The following is a 15,692-nucleotide window of genomic DNA, read 5'->3' on the forward strand; positions in this document are numbered from 1 at the left end:
ACATCTATATACATAACGACTATTTAGCATCTAAATATATAACAACCTATTGATACATACTGAATGGCAAAGTTAAACACATCATTATTCAGCTTATGGTAATTAGATCATACTGTCTGAATGGCAACGTTAAACACATCATTATTCAGCTTATGGTAATTAGATCGCCCCTAGGAGACCTGTGTGCTATAGACACATTCCACATACGTGCTAAAGAACTTAAAGATTTGATATTCATATGGTGGCTGTCATAATTACACAACAAAAATGTAGGGATAGTATTACATACATAACACTTTGGTTGCCAGTCTGTGTTGTGTTCGCATTATAACTAGTTACGGTTGGTGATATCAAGTGATTATCTGTGTGAGGGGTGGTCTCTGACACCTGACATAAGTGGTTGGTGCGTGGTATCAAGCTGTCTAGGATGTGGCCTGTCTTTATTCAGGGTCTAGTCCTGCTATCTGTGCAAAGTTCGCGTCCAGTTCATTAAGACCATCATTTATGGTGTTAAACTTTTGCATCCATTTACATTCTCTTATGTTTAAGATGGAATTGAGATTGCCGCCCCGTGGACCCAGAGTGATTTTTTCTAGTACAACCCACTTCATAGATTCTGGTGTGTGAGTTTTTTCCTTGTAGTGTTCCACCATGGGTGCCCCTGTAGTCTGACAAAGAATTCTGCTGCAATGTTGGAAAATTCTGTTCTTAACTTTCTGTTTGGTTTGCCCAATGTACATGAGTTCACAAGGGCAGATGATCGCATATATGACTCCACTTGAGTTGCAATTTGTAAAAGATTTAAGATCTGCAGTTGAATTGTTATGGATGACTTGTTTGGTTTCCCAGCACGTAGGTCAGGCTTTACATGTTGTGCAGCGAAAGTGGCCTACTACTTCCGGGAGATTCAATAGCCTTTGTATAGATGGTGCTTGCGGTGTATCCAGCAGAGAATGGCCAACATAGTCTCTGATATTCTTTGCCTTTTTGAAAGCGTGCATTGGGGGTTCCGGACTTTCAATGATGTCTGCTACAGGCGGCTGAGCTTCATCCAGTCTGCAATGTCTTTCATTCCGTCCTGGAAGCTGGCTCTGGCGGAGGTGGGGTTTTTGGTGAGGGAGAGGATCAGTTGGGTATCTTCGGCGTAGGAGATGATGTTGAGGTTGTGCTTGTGTGTGATGGCTGCGAGGGGGCTCATGTAGACATTGAAGAGGGTGGGGCTGAGCGAGGAGCCTTGAGGTACGCCGCAGATGATCTTGGTGGCTTCTGCGAGGAAGGGCGGGAGACGGACTCTTTGGGTTCGGTCGGAGAGGAAGGAGGTGATCCATTCCAGGCCCTATCCTTGGATCCCACCGTGGCGGAGGCGGGTTGTCAGGGTGCGGTGGCAGACCGTGTCAAACGCAGCCTAAAGGTCGAGCAGGATGAGGACGGCGGTTTCTCCATTGCCAAGCAGGGTCCGGATGTCGTCGGTGGCCGCGGTGAGAGTGGTCTCGGTGCTGTGGTTCGCTCGGAATCTGGACAGCGATGGGTCGAGGGAGCCGTTCGTCTCCAGGAAGGCTGTCAGCTGTTTGTTGACAGTTTTCTTGATGACTTTTGCAGGGAAGGGGAGGAGCGAGGTGGGGCGGAAGTTCTTGAGGTCTGGGGGGTCTGCGGTGTGTTTCTTCAGGAGGGAGCTGATCTCTGCGTGCTTCCAGCTCTCCGGGAAGGTGGCGGATATGAAGGAGTTGTTGATGATGTTCCGAAGTTTGGGTGCGATGATGGAGTCCGCTTTTCCTTTGGCCCACAGTCCTTATGAGGCCCAAATTAAACAGGCTGAAACACGTCGACCAGATATAAAAAGAAGCCCTATACTATTCGAACTCATGTATAAAAAGAAATATTTGTAACACCTGTTAATCGTGTAAAAGGGTGTAATGACATATACCGTAAGAGGTATTGACACAAGGGCGATCATGATTAATGTGAACTGCGAATAGTATTTTTGTTCTTCTAAGTTTGTTTCGCAGCACCACCAACATTGAGGTCCTAAGGATTCTGTGTTGTCTTCAGATACTTAAGTGTATTGTTTGTTTGCTTTAATGTTCTTGTAAGTAAGTGTTTATTGTACATGGGATGAAAAAACATATATAAAATATCTGGATATATAACGATTTACATCGGATCTACAGCCTAGTGTGAGTGTGTTTTTGAACTAAGACAATTGGCTGGTTAGAGAATGATTTCTCATTGATGGACTAATTCAGGTTTACATCATTTATTAAAATAATTGTTGCTGTATCCATTCTGCTGCATTGCTTTTGTTCTTGCTTGGTCTTTCTTGCCCAGATGTAGGCGGATTATTAGGGCAAACCCCCGATTTTGGTAAAAATATGATGCAGACTGGGCAGAGGATTTGGGGAGGCCAGTGGTCTTGACACCTCACCTGACCTTGGCATGCATTTCTTCCTACCGTGGCTAAGGAGGATAGAGCCAGTTATGCAGTGGTGTTGCGTAGGGCAGCCGAGGCTCTCCACCTCGAACTCTCTACGGTGGCCGTTAGGACTAACCTCCAGACAGAAGTGCTCCAACCGGCAGCTACCTGTTCGGAGCCCTTGCTGCCTTTTAAAGAAACACTGTCAGACGTTCTTTTGGGCACCTGGCCCAGGCCCAACACAGGGGCTCCTGTGGATAAGAACGTGGCCTGACGCCATTGCCCGCCACGGGTGACCCCCCTCTTCCTTACCCAACACCCCACCCCTGGGAGCTTATTGGTCCAAGCCTCAGCATCCCAGAGCGGGTTCTCCACCGCACCACCGGATAGGGAATCCAAGAAGCTGTATCAGCTTGGCAAGAAGCTGTTTTCATCTGCCAGCTTAGGGCTGCGGTAGGTGAACACTGCTTGCCTCTTGGGCCGTCATACAAACTCTCTGTGGGACACGGTTGCACAGGTGCTGCCCAACTGCCCAGGGGAGGCCCAGGCAGTTCTTTCCCAGGCGGTTGTGGCTGGGAGAGACGCAGCTAAGTTCACCATACGTTGTGGGCTGGACACCGCCGACTCACTGGGCAGGTCGATTTCCACGACAGTGGCGGTTCGGCACCACGCCTGGTTGAGGACAACTGGCTTTTCAGGGGATGTCCAGAATACCTTGATGGACATGCCCTTTGATGGCATTCGCCTTTTTGGCAATAAGGCAGACACGGTAGGCCGCGAGCAATTTCTGTTCACCGTGCTCCCCTTTGGCCTTACCAGCACCCCTCGGGTGTTCACGAAAGTGATCGCAGTGGTCGCAGCTCATCTGTGCAGATCAGGGGTTTCAATCTTTCCCTATCTCGACGACTGGTTATTGAAGGTGGGCTTGGCCCAGGCAGTTGTCTCCCAACTCCAGACGATGGCTGACCTCCTGCATTTGCTAGGGTTTTCCATCAATGTGCCAAAGTCGCACCTGGTTCCCTCCCAGAAGCTCCTTTTCATCGGAGCAGTTCTGGACTCGGCGTGGTTTTGAGTTTATCCTCCCGAACACTGAGTCCGGGACATTCAGGCTATGATTCTGATCTTTCAGCCTCTGTCCCGCCGGGTTTTGGTCAGGATGACCCTCCAGCTCCTGGGCCGGATGGCCTCCTGCATCCTGCTTGTGGATCATGCCCGATGGCATATGCGGACTCTGCAGTGGGACCTGAAGTTCCAGTGGGCACAGCATCAGGGTAACCTGTCCGATCACGTCCAGATCTCTGAGGGCACTGCACGGCAATTGCAGTGATGGCTCACCAATCTCAATTGGCTCAATGGCAGATCCCTCTCCCATCCCCAACCGCAACATATAGTTGTGACAGATGCCTCCCTTCTGATATGGAACGGTCACTTGGGGAGGCGGAGATCAGAGGCCTGTGGTCTCCAGAGGAGTCCAGGCTCCACATCAACCTGCTGGAGCTTCGGACGATCCGACTTGCACTGAAGGCATACTTCTCATATGTCATGAGGAGAGTATTGCAGGTGTTCACAGACAACACCACTGCCATGTGGTACGGCAACAAACAGGGCGGGGTGGGGTCGTGGACCCTATGCCAAGAGGCTCTGCGCCTCTGGGCTTGGCTGGAACATCAGGGCATGTCCCTTGTGGGTCAACACCTGCCAGGTTCCTTGAACGGCAGGGCAGACTAATTCAGCCGCCGACAGCCGCGGGTGCATGATAGATCACGAATGGCGTCTGAACTCGGACGTGGCGCAAGGTCTCTTTCAGCAGTGGGGAGAGCCTTGGTTAGATCCATTCGCCACCGAAGGGAACACGCAATGTCAGTTTTGCGCGTTGGAATTTCTAAGGCGGCACTCGCTCAGCGACGCTTTTTGCTGTGAGTGGAGTTGCGGTCTGTTGAATGCCTTTCCGCCTATACCATTTCTGCCCAGAGTGTTGAAGATCAGGTGCGACTGGGCCAAAGTTATTATTGTGGCTCCAGACTGGGCTCGAAAAGTATGGTATCCCGAGCTACTCAGTATGAGCATCGATTCACCCAATCAGTCTGCCTCTTCGGGAGGATCTACTGTCGCAGAAGCAGGGGACGGTCCTCCACCCCAACCTGTCTAGCCTCCACCTCCTTGCGTGGAGCATGAGCGGCGGCAGTTGACGTCTTTCAGCCTGCCCCCGAAGTCTGTAATGTTATTTTGGCAGCCAGGCATCCCTCCACTAAGACGGTATACGCCTGTAGGTGGAATAGGTTTGTGACATGGTGCACAGCAAAGGCATCCTTTTTTTTTCTTCTCTCTTTGGCCCAGCAGGGCTCTGCTCTGGACTCTATCATGGGATAACTCTGGGCCATTACCGCCTTTTTAAGGCGCCTAGACCAGCCTTCCCTTTTCAAGTCCCCTGTTGTAAATAGATTCTTGAAAGGCATAATACACATGTTTCCTCCTGTTCCTTTTGTGATGCCTCAGTGGGACTTGAATCGAGTTCTTACCTTTCTGATGTGCGCTCCATTTGAGCCACTTCATAATTGCCGTCTTCGTCTTCTCACTCTAAACACTGCTTTCCTGGTTGTCATTACCTCTGCCAGAAGAGAGAGTGAGCTCCAGGCTCTTTCTTCTAAGCCTCCTTTTATCTCTGTCCATCCGGACAAAGTTGTTCTAAGGACTCCTCCTTCTTTTCTGCCAAAGATTGTCACTGCCTTTCACATCGGGCAGACCATCACTTTGCCCACCTTCTTTCAACCTCCGCATCCCTTTAAATAGGAAGAGAGCCTCCATCATCTGGACCCAAAACGTGCGCTCTCTTTCTATCTGAGCCGCGCACAAAAGTTCCCGGTGGATGACCAGCTCTTTGTTGGCTACATGGGCGCCAAGAAAGGTCAGGCTGTGCACAAATAGACCACCTCTCGGTGGGTCGTTCATTGCATACACGCTTGTTACTCTTTGGCTAAAAAGGAGCCTCCGGTGTGGTTGTGCGCCCACTCTACCAGGGTGACAGCAGCCACTACTGCTCTGGGACAAGGAGTTCCCTTGCAGGACACCTGTCAGGCAGATACGTGGGCTTCGCTGCACACTTTTACCAAGCACTACTGCCTGGACAGCCAAGTCCGTAGAGACGGCTTCTTTGGCCGTTCTGTTCTCCAGGACTTTCTGGTGTGATCTTGGTTCGCAGACACACCACCGGGGTTGGTATTGCTGGGGCATCTATTCTAAGATAAGGAATCTATCACTATGTGTTTCTTTCAGATGCACAAGTTACTTACCTTTGATAACGATATATCTGTAAGAAACATTAGTAGTGATAGATTCCTTACCACCCACCCATCCTCCCCATTCTGCAAACTGATTTTTAGTGTTAAGGTCATCCCTTTCAGGGCCTTAGTTTCATGGCACCAGTGGTCAGTTTCTTGCACGGAAAGTCGTGTACAGAACTGACGTCAGTGTTCGTTGGCGTGTCTTAGTAGCTCAAGCGACGTCATCCCGACGCCAACTATGTACGCGGAGCCGCACGACGACGCCTACTGACGTGCAGCAGTATTGCTGACGAAATCGGATCCAGTCTGACGCCTGGGAGTAATTATAAGGTAGGGAATCTATCACTACTAATGTTTCTTACAGATATATCGTTACCGAAGGTAAGTAACTTGTGCTTCTGATAGATACATCTGCCAGTGGATTCCTCACCTTGTGAATATCCCCCTTGCGTCAGAAACATTCAGAAATTCTTTTGTAGCTTCATGCCGACGTGGACGTGGACGACGTCATAGAGGCACGGCATCGCACGCTACTCTGGTGACGTCAGCGACACTACAGTAGGCCCACGCCGGCGTGATGACGTCAGTTCCCTTTTTTCCGCGTCGTCGACGCTAACGGTTTCGGGGAATCTCTGTAGCCTCTTAGTAACTTTATTGCTATTTTCTTCACTTTTCTGTTTCTTTGTGTCCTTCGCGATGTCGACAAAGAAGACTGGCTTCAAGCCTTGCAGAGAGTGTGGGAAAATGATGTCTATTACGGACCCGCAGAAGATTGCATCTGGTGTTTAAGTTCCGATCATGTGTTGATGAATGCTCTTCATGTCGGAAGATGAACCCAAAGGCTCTGCGAGAGAGAGAGAGACCAAACTTCTGGTGGCGAAGCTGAGAGGGAAAAAGTCTTCGAGGTCTCGTTCGAGAAGGGCGAGGTCGAGATCGGCGTCGAGATCAAGGCCTCGAGCGGAGTCGTCTTCGAAGTCATCATCAGATCATGCTTCGAAGTCAAGGAAGAAGCATAAGAAAAGAAGACATGAGTCCCGACGTCACTCCGGTAGGGATTCGGACTCGAGGTCGAAGTCACCCAAGAAGGTACGTTCGAAGGTGGTTCCTCCTCCTCCGGAGGAGGACTTAGATCCAGAAGGTAAGGCGTCACCTTCGGAATCGCAGGTTCCGGCTCAGTCTCCGGTACATTTTCCGGCGTCGTTCCCGGCCCGTGAGGATGAGGAAGAGGTTCCAGTGGGTGAGAATTACTGCACCTGTGGAAGAGCCGAATTTGGAACCACCTCAAGGCCAGCCCGAGGGTCTTCAGCCACCATTTCCAGCCCCGGGCCAAGACCCATCAGCGTTTTTGAACGCTATGTATGGTGTGTTTTCAAGGGCTTGGTACCCCTCTGGTGCGCCTTCGGGTCCCATGGGTCCACTAGCCTTCAATTTAGGAGTTCCACACTCCTATGCTCCGGCTCCATTTATGCCATTCATGCCGACTCAGACACCACCGTGGCAATACCCGGCTCCGCCGAGGTCGTCGACGCCGATACCGACGTCGTCTGCTCCGATTTGACCTCGAGACCAAGCCACTATGCCATCAGATTCGATACCGACGTCGGTTCCGGATCCGTCGGAGTCGTTGATGGATCTGACGGCGTGGCGTGTGAAGGAAAGGTCCAGGAGGGAGACTCAGCGCCTCATAGAAGAACAGAGATATACAGAAGCTCAAGCTGAAATGGAAGAAGGTGAGCTTGAGGATGACTGTTTCGATAAACTGGCGGAGGCTAGTGGCCTGGAGTTTTCTCCAGAGTGGGAGTTACCTTCTGTGTCTGATGCCCGTTCAAAAGACGTTCAGCCTTATCACTTGGTCATGAGGAAGGCAGCGGAACTTTTGAATTTGACTCTACCAACAGTAGAATTTAAGTCCAATCTACTAACTGAGGTTCTGCATTCACCCAGTTCTGTGGTGGAACCATTATTCCCCTTTAATGAAGCTTTAAGGGAGCCTTTTATGGAAGTTTGGAAAAAGCCACTTACAGCACCAGCAATTTCCAGGAGTGTGGCAAGAAGGTACAGGGTTGCTCCTGAAGACCCTGCTTTTTTGACTTCTCATCCTTCACCTGAAAGTTTAGTGATCCAGGAAGCCTGTTCCAAAAAGACTATGAGTGCATTTCCTCAAGTGCCTGGGGATAAAGATGCGAAGAAACAAGATCAGGTTGCTAAAAAGACCTTTTCTTCTGCGAGTATGGCATTAAAGTCAACCAATGCCATTTGCCTTATGGGGAGATATGTACATGCTCTCATGGACACACTGCGTCTTCTGGCACCTAAGATCCCTGATGACAGCAGGAAGGATTTTGAAGAGGTGATAACGGATGCACAGGCAGCGGCTCATCAGGTAATACAAAGTGGACTGGACACTGCGGATTTGGTGGCACGCATCATGGGTTCTGTGGTTGCCACAAGAAGATCAGCTTGGCTGAAATCTTCAAACTTTTCAGCAGATGTTCAGGCTGCTTTGTTAGATCTGCCGTTTGATGGTGCTGGACTCTTTGGTAAAAAAGCTGATGCTGCCTTGGAAAGATTTAAGGACAGTAGGGCTACTGCCAAATCTTTAGGGCTTCAGACCAGGGGTTCTTCTACCAGAAGGATTAGAGGATTCGGACGCTCTCCCTTTCGCTCCTATCGGCAAGGTCAGCAGCAGCAGCAGATCCCTTGTATAAGTCGTACAGGGGTAAACAAAGAGCTCGTCCTAGAGGTCGTCAGGCCTCCTCCTCCTCCACCTCTTCCAACCCCCCAGCCTCAAAAAAGCAGCCCTAGATCCGCCATTCAGGATCATGTGGGTCCGGTGGGTGGTCGGCTTACCCACTTTCTACGGGATTGGGAATCGGTTACATCAGATCTTTGGGTTCTCAATCTCGTAGAAAATGGGTATGCTCTTCTGTTTCGGGAATTTCCTCCCAATTACCCTCCTTGCCAAGGTTTTTGCACGGAGGAACACCTCTTACTTCTGCAGGAGGAAGTACAGACACTATTAAGAAAGGGTGCGATAGAGGTGGTTCCAGAGCAGGAAAGGGGTCAGGTATGCTACTCCCGGTATTTCCTGATTCCCAAGAAGGATGGCAGACTTCGTCCAATCCTGGATCTCAGGATCTTGAATCTTTATCTAAAACAAGAGAAGTTCATGATGCTCACCCTTGCGCAGGTTCTTCAGGCAAAGCTGGAAGAAGACTGGATGGGGTCGCTCGACTTGCAGGATGCATATTTTCACATCCCAATCCTGAAGTCGCACAGGAAGTATCTCCGTTTCACGGTGGGATCGCAACATTATCAGTTTGCGGTCCTTCCTTTTGGAATTACTACTGCGCTTCGAGTCTTCACCAAGGTGATGGCGGTGGTGGTTGCACATCTCAGAAGATCGGGGGTTCCAGTATTCCCCTATTTGGACGACTGGCTGATCAACGCAAAGTCGTCAGAGAAAGTGCTCCAGCATCTGCAGGAGACAACTCAGTTGTTGTACCAGTTGGGTTTTTCAATAAATGTACCCAAGTCTCACCTGTGCCCTCCCAACGCATCCTGTTCATAGGTGCGGTACTGGACACAACTGTATGTCGTGCATTCCCTCCTCCTCAAAGAATTCGCGACATACAGGAAATGATTCCTTTATTTTTAAATGGAGCAGTCGTTCCAGTCCTGAAGGTCCTTCGCCTGCCCGGTCTGATGGCTTCTTGCATTCTGTTGGTCAACCATGCACGCTGGCACACGAGGGCGCTCCAGTGGTGCCTCCGCAGGCAGTGGTATCAACACAACGGAATTCTCAGGGAGTCTGTGAGGATCTCCAGAGAAACTGCGGCGGATCTATCTTGGTGGAGCGTGGAAGGCAATCTTTCTCAGGGAAAGCCTTTTCATCTGCCTCCCCCGGTGGCCACAGTGATTACGGATGCATCCACTCTAGGTTGGGGTGCTCATCTGGGGGATCTGGAGGTCAAAGTTCTTTGGTCTCCAGAGGAAAGGTTGCTTCACATCAACCTTCTAGAGTTACGGGTGATTCAGTTGGCACTCAAGGCCTTACTCCCTTCCCTTCGCAGTCGGTCTGTTCAGGTCCTGACGGACAACACCACCGTGATGTGGTATGACAACAAGCAGGGAGGAGTGGGGTCGCAGTGTCTCTGCGCCTCTGGTCTTGGGTTCAGGACCATCAGATTTGTCTGTTGGCGAATCATCTGGCCGGAGTTCTGAACGTACGTGCAGACAGTCTCAGTCGGCAGTTCTCGGCCGACCACGAGTGGAGGCTTCACCCGGAGGTGGTTCGTCAAGTCTTTCAGACGTCGGGGACTCCTCGAGTGGACCTGTTTGCCACTCGCGAGAATGCTCACTGCCCATCATTCTACAGTCTCCAGTATCCAATGCAAGGAGCCTTGGGGGACGCGTTTCAATTGAGTTGGGGAAATCAACTCTTTTACGCTTTTCCTCCCATACCTTTGATTCCTCGGGTTCTGAGGAAGATTAACCAAGACCGGGCACAAGTTATTCTGGTTGCCCCGGATTGGCCAAGAAGGGTGTGGTACACGGATCTTCTCCACCTCTCCTCTCGCCCGCCGCTCCGTCTCCCGTTCAGGGCAGATCTCCTCTCACAGATGGAGGGGCAGGTTCTACACCCCCACCTCCAGACATTACACCTTCATGCCTGGAGATTGAATGGGGCAACCTGAACTCCTTTTCTCTCCCACACGATGTGGTGGATGTCATTCTTTCGGATAGGCGTGACTCCACTAAATCCATTTATTCATATAGATGGTCTAAATTTGTCTCTTGGTGTGGGGAGAAATCTGTTGACCCTTTGAAGGCTTGTTTGTCCGATATTTTTCAATTCGCTCTTTCTTTGGCACAGCAAGGATTTGCTGTTGCCACAGTCAAGGGTTATCTTTCGGCATTGTCGGCATTTCTCTGTTTGCCGGATCAGCCGTCTTTTTTCAAGTCTCCAGTGGTTTTAAGGTTTTTGAAGGGCCTCACAAATAAGTTCCCTCCTACTCCCTTTATTGTGCCTCAATGGGATTTAAATCTTGTTTTAACCTTCTTGATGGGTTCTCTCTTTGAACCCTTACACAAGTGTCCCATGAGGCTTTTGTTTTTTAAGACGGTCTTCCTGGTTGCGATCACATCGGCAAGGAGGGTGAGTGAGCTTCAAGCTCTTAGTTCCAAGCCCCCATTCTTGACCATTCATGCTGATCGAATGGTTCTTAGGACCAGGGCTGCTTTTCTCCTTAAGGTGGTAACTCCCTTCCAACAAGGACAGTCTATTACCCTTCCTACCTTTTATCCTCCCCCTCACCCTTCCAAGGAGGAGGAGAGACTACACCGCCTGGACCCTAAGAGGGCGGTGAGCTTTTATCTCGATAGGACTAGAGACTATCGAGTGGATGACCAGCTCTTCGTTGGATTTGGTGGCTGCAAGAAAGGAAGAGCGGTGCACAAGCGCACTCTTTCAAGATGGATCATCCTCTGTATAAAGATCTGCTACTCTTTGGCCGGTAAGGAACCTCCAGAGGGTATAAGAGCTCACTCTACTAGAGCTAAGTCGTCAACTTCTGCTTTATCTATGGGTGTTCCTGTAGAGGATATTTGTAGGGCTGCGACTTGGACCTCCCTCCACGCTTTCGCTAAGCATTACTGCTTGGATGCCGAGGTGAGGAGGGAGGGTCACTTTACGTGCTCTGTCCTCCAGGATTTTCTGGTATAGGAGAGTGGACACCCTACTCCGGGAGTGGGGACTGCTGTGGGACTCTATTCACAAGGTGAGGAATCCACTGGCAGATGTATCTATCAGAAGAACAAGTTACTTACCTTTGGTAACGCTTTTTCTGGTAGATACAGTATCTGCCTGTGGATTCCTCACTGACCCACCCGCCTCCCCGTTGTCCACTCTTCTATTCCGAAGTTACTGTAAAATATTTGCATTTGTTTCACACTGTGTGTGTTACCTTGACATTTGTGTACTGTGTATACTGTGTATATTCCTACTGTCATTGGTCCGTCCGTGTGCCTCGAAGCCACGGAAAAAAGGGCGGAACTGACGTCATCACCCGGCGTGGGCCTATTGTAATGTCGCTGATGTCACCAGAGTCGCGTGCGATGCCGTGCCTCTATGACGTCGTCCACGTCGGCGGGAAGCTACAAAAGAATTTCCGAATGTTGCGGACGCAAGGGAGATATTCACAAGGTGAGGAATCCACAGGCAGATACTGTATCTACCAGAAAAAGCGTTACCGAAGGTAAGTAACTTGTTCTTCTCGGCAAAGACCACACAAACAGATGTAGCCCCTCATCCTTGTCCCGGCACCCCCTCCCTTTTCTCTAAATGTTGTATTTTCCATGCAAATGTAGTAACGAGTACTCTGGAAATTGCAAGGCCCCTGCACCCAGAAAAGGCCAATTCATGATCTGACATTACTTAAACAACTGCAGGAGCTGGGTACCAGTGGCCGCCTTGTGCCTGCTGCTTTGGTCCTAGTGGTCTCCTGCTCCTGTTGCGCACTGTGTCACTACAAACTCCTCGCAAAGCAGCTCAAACCTTCTCTACTTCCATTCTAAAAATGACAACTCTATTAATTGAATCGGCTAATAAATATCTCTTTTTGACAATTTGCTTTTATTAACTATTTCAATTGAATTCTACAGGGTGGCAAAGAATGGACTGTGAAATCAAAATAGTGACTTAATACCAAACAACAAAACCTCCACAAACAAGAATGATTGTTTTGAGAAGGTGAAGACGAACAAGAATGATTGTTTTGAGAAAGTGAAAATGACCCGAAGTTCTAAGTTTGCAAAAACTTTAAAAGCAAGTGTGGCAGCCAACTGAGAACAGAGAAAACTACTAGGCCTGAAGCTGATTTTTCTAATTCAAATATTTTATTGTGCTTCACACAGCCTCAAAGTAAAGAGTTCAGAAGGTTTAATCAAGTGTGAGTTATCAGAATTGAATGGCTTCTTAAATGTAAATCAAACCCAAATGTAGGTCCAGTGCAAGCACTAATTACAAACACATTTTCATTATCAGAAGATATTTTATTACTTACAAATGTAAGCAGATAAGAGGAGGTCCATGCACTGCTCATTAAAGTAAGTTAACTATTGATGTTAATGCAATCTGATGAAAGGTCCTAGAGAAGCTGACCATGAGCTAAAACATATCCTTGCTTAAATGTCAGCGGCATTGTTAGAACTACTTGAAAGTGAGAGAACACATTTTTGTCATCTGATTATTAAAAGACCAGCAAGAACAAACACAGTGTAAACGAAAGTCCTTGTTAAATGTCTTTCCTGGATTTCAAGAAAGTGAACACACTCAAATAGGACTCAGTAGCCAAAGATACTCTCTGATAGAAGTAATAAACTTTAATGCCACAATAGTTTAAAACTATCTTTCTTGCAATATCCACGTCTTCCCTTGCCTCTGTAAATCTGGACTCAACATACTCTGTACAGTTTTCGGAAGCCCTTAAAACCCACTTTGTTCAGGCTATCTTGAATTATTGTCATTATGATAATGTCCAAATATACTGTTCTAATCCTGCCACTCAATGTTTTAAGCAATCTGACATTATTGAGACATTTCAAACTATAAAATAAATAAATAATAAAATCACAGTGCCATATCTAATATATAGAGAGGATTATGCCGCCATCTCTATTTATCAAACTAATTTAAAACTTAGGCAAACATTTGAAATACATCACACTGCTGTGGTAGAAATGAATCATAAATGTTGATTGTCTCACAAAAGGAAATGGACAACATGTCTCAGTAGCCACAGTGCTTAATACCATTTGCAAGGAAAAGCAAAGTTAAAAGGAAATGTTTATTTTGCTAATGGTAATCCTTAGTGTTTTCTTGTCTTGCCATAACTTGTATGCAAAAGCACTTGTAAACACTAAACACCAGTCTAACATCTTATCTCTGCTTTATAAAACTCCTAAATTAATGTGGGAAATGCTTGACTCATAAAATGAGTAACTGCTGATAAGAATCCATCCGGAGACTGTATGAGACTGTAACCTGTTAGAGACGTCGTCCAAAGTGCAATAGGAATGCTCCAGGAAGATTTGAAGGATGAATAAGCAAAGATGCCTGTTGAGATGAGATGCCAGAAAAGTTTCACTCAAAAATTCAATCTCACTCAACATGAGAGAACACACACTTGTCAAAAACCTTATCAGTGCTCTAAGTGCCAGAAAAGTTTCAGTCATGACTTCAATCTCACTCAACATGAGAGAAGACACACTGGAGAAAAGCCGTATCAGTGCTCGGAGTGCCAGAAAAGTTTCAGTCAAAAGTTCAAAGTCACTCAACATGAGAGAACACACACTGGAGAAAAGCCTTATCAGTGCTCAGAGTGCCAGAAAAGCTTCAGTCTCAAAATTAGTCTCATACGACATGAGAAAACACACACTGGAGAAAAGCCGTATCAGTGCTCGGAGTGCCAGAAAAGTTTCAGTCATAAATTCAATCCCACTCAACATGAGAGAACACACACGCCGGAGAAAAGCCTTATCAGTGCTTGGAGTGCCAGAAAAGCTTCAATATCAAAGCCAATCTAACTCAACATGAAAGAATACACACTGAGCAAAAACCGTATCAGTGTTCGGAGTGCCAGAAAAGCTTCAGTCTCAAAACTAGTCTCATTCGACATGAGAAAACACACAATGGACAAAAGCCATATCAGTGCTCAGAGTGCCAGAAAAGTTTCAGTCTTAAATTCAATCTCACTAAACATGAGAGAACACACACTTGAGAAAAGCCTTATCAGTGCTCGGAGTGCCGGAAAAGCTTCATTAGCAAAGCCAAACTACCTCAACATGAAAGAATACACACTGAGCAAAAACCGTATCAGTGCTCGGAGTGCCAGAAAAGCTTCAGTCTCAAAATTAGTTTCATTCGACATGAGAAAACACACACTGGACAAAAGCCATATCAGTGCTCGGAGTGCCAGAAATGTTTTAGTCATAAATTCAATCTCACTCAACATGAGAGAACACACACGGGAGAAAAGCCTTATCAGTGCTCGGAGTGCCGGAAAAGCTTCAGTCACAAAGGCAGTCTAACTCAACATGAAAGACTACACACTGGGCAAAAACCGTATCAGTGCTCGGAGTGCCAGAAAAGCTTCAGTCTCAAAATTAGTCTCATTCGACATGAGAAAACACACACTGGACAAAAGCCATATCAGTGCTTGGAGTGCCAGAAAACTTTCACTCACAAATACATTCTCACTCAACATGAGAGAACACATACTGAAGAAAAGCCTTATCACTGCTCGGAGTGCCAGAAATGTTTCAGTCTCAAATCCAGTCTTATTCGACATGAGAAAAGGCACACTGGAGAAGAGCCTTAACGGTGCCTGAAAAGCTTCAATCACATAGGTAATCTCATTCAGCATGAAAGAATACACACTGTTCGGAGATAATCTCAAAAGTTTCCTGGGTGGCTAGGAAAGCTTCTTTAAATAGGCTTGTTTTCACTTTTTTTTGCATTGTAAGATTAGTTATATTATTCTGGATACAGAGAATTCCAAAAGTTTTTTTTTTCACCGTAGGGTTTTTCAGTTGTTCCTGGCATAAACTATCCGATTTATATCACAAGATTTCAGGTTGCTCTTTGGAATATAGTTCAGGTTCAGTCACTGGTGACATTTAGGTCCATGTCTACCCTTTACTTTAAAGACAGTGCAGAGGATTTAAAATGTTGTTCTGTATGCCATTGGAGGCAAATGCAGTTATTCTGTATCAAGGCTCTGGTCCTCTAAATTTAGTGAGAATTCTGTACTATCTGAAGTATTTTTTCAGCAAAGTTACACATTGAAGCATTGCAGAATCCAACACACAGTGGGATCGTGCTCCAGACGGAATTGTGTAAAGAAAAGAGATTAGAATCCAATCAAACATCAAATCCAATTTATAGCCTTTTACCAGAAAACCAGACATGGCCATAAAGGAGAAACTTATAAACCTAGATA

At 47.3% G+C, this 15,692-nt stretch overlaps 1 pseudogene; it reads left to right on the forward strand.

Annotated features, from left to right (window-relative positions):
- The first annotated feature begins 13,803 nt into the window (after positions 1–13,803).
- Positions 13,804–15,151, forward strand: LOC147665163 (uncharacterized; annotated as a pseudogene).
- Positions 15,152–15,692: the final 541 nt, after the last annotated feature.

Source organism: Lissotriton vulgaris, unplaced genomic scaffold (assembly GCF_964263255.1).
Source record: "Lissotriton vulgaris unplaced genomic scaffold, aLisVul1.2 SCAFFOLD_4465, whole genome shotgun sequence".
Taxonomy (NCBI): domain Eukaryota; kingdom Metazoa; phylum Chordata; class Amphibia; order Caudata; family Salamandridae; genus Lissotriton; species Lissotriton vulgaris.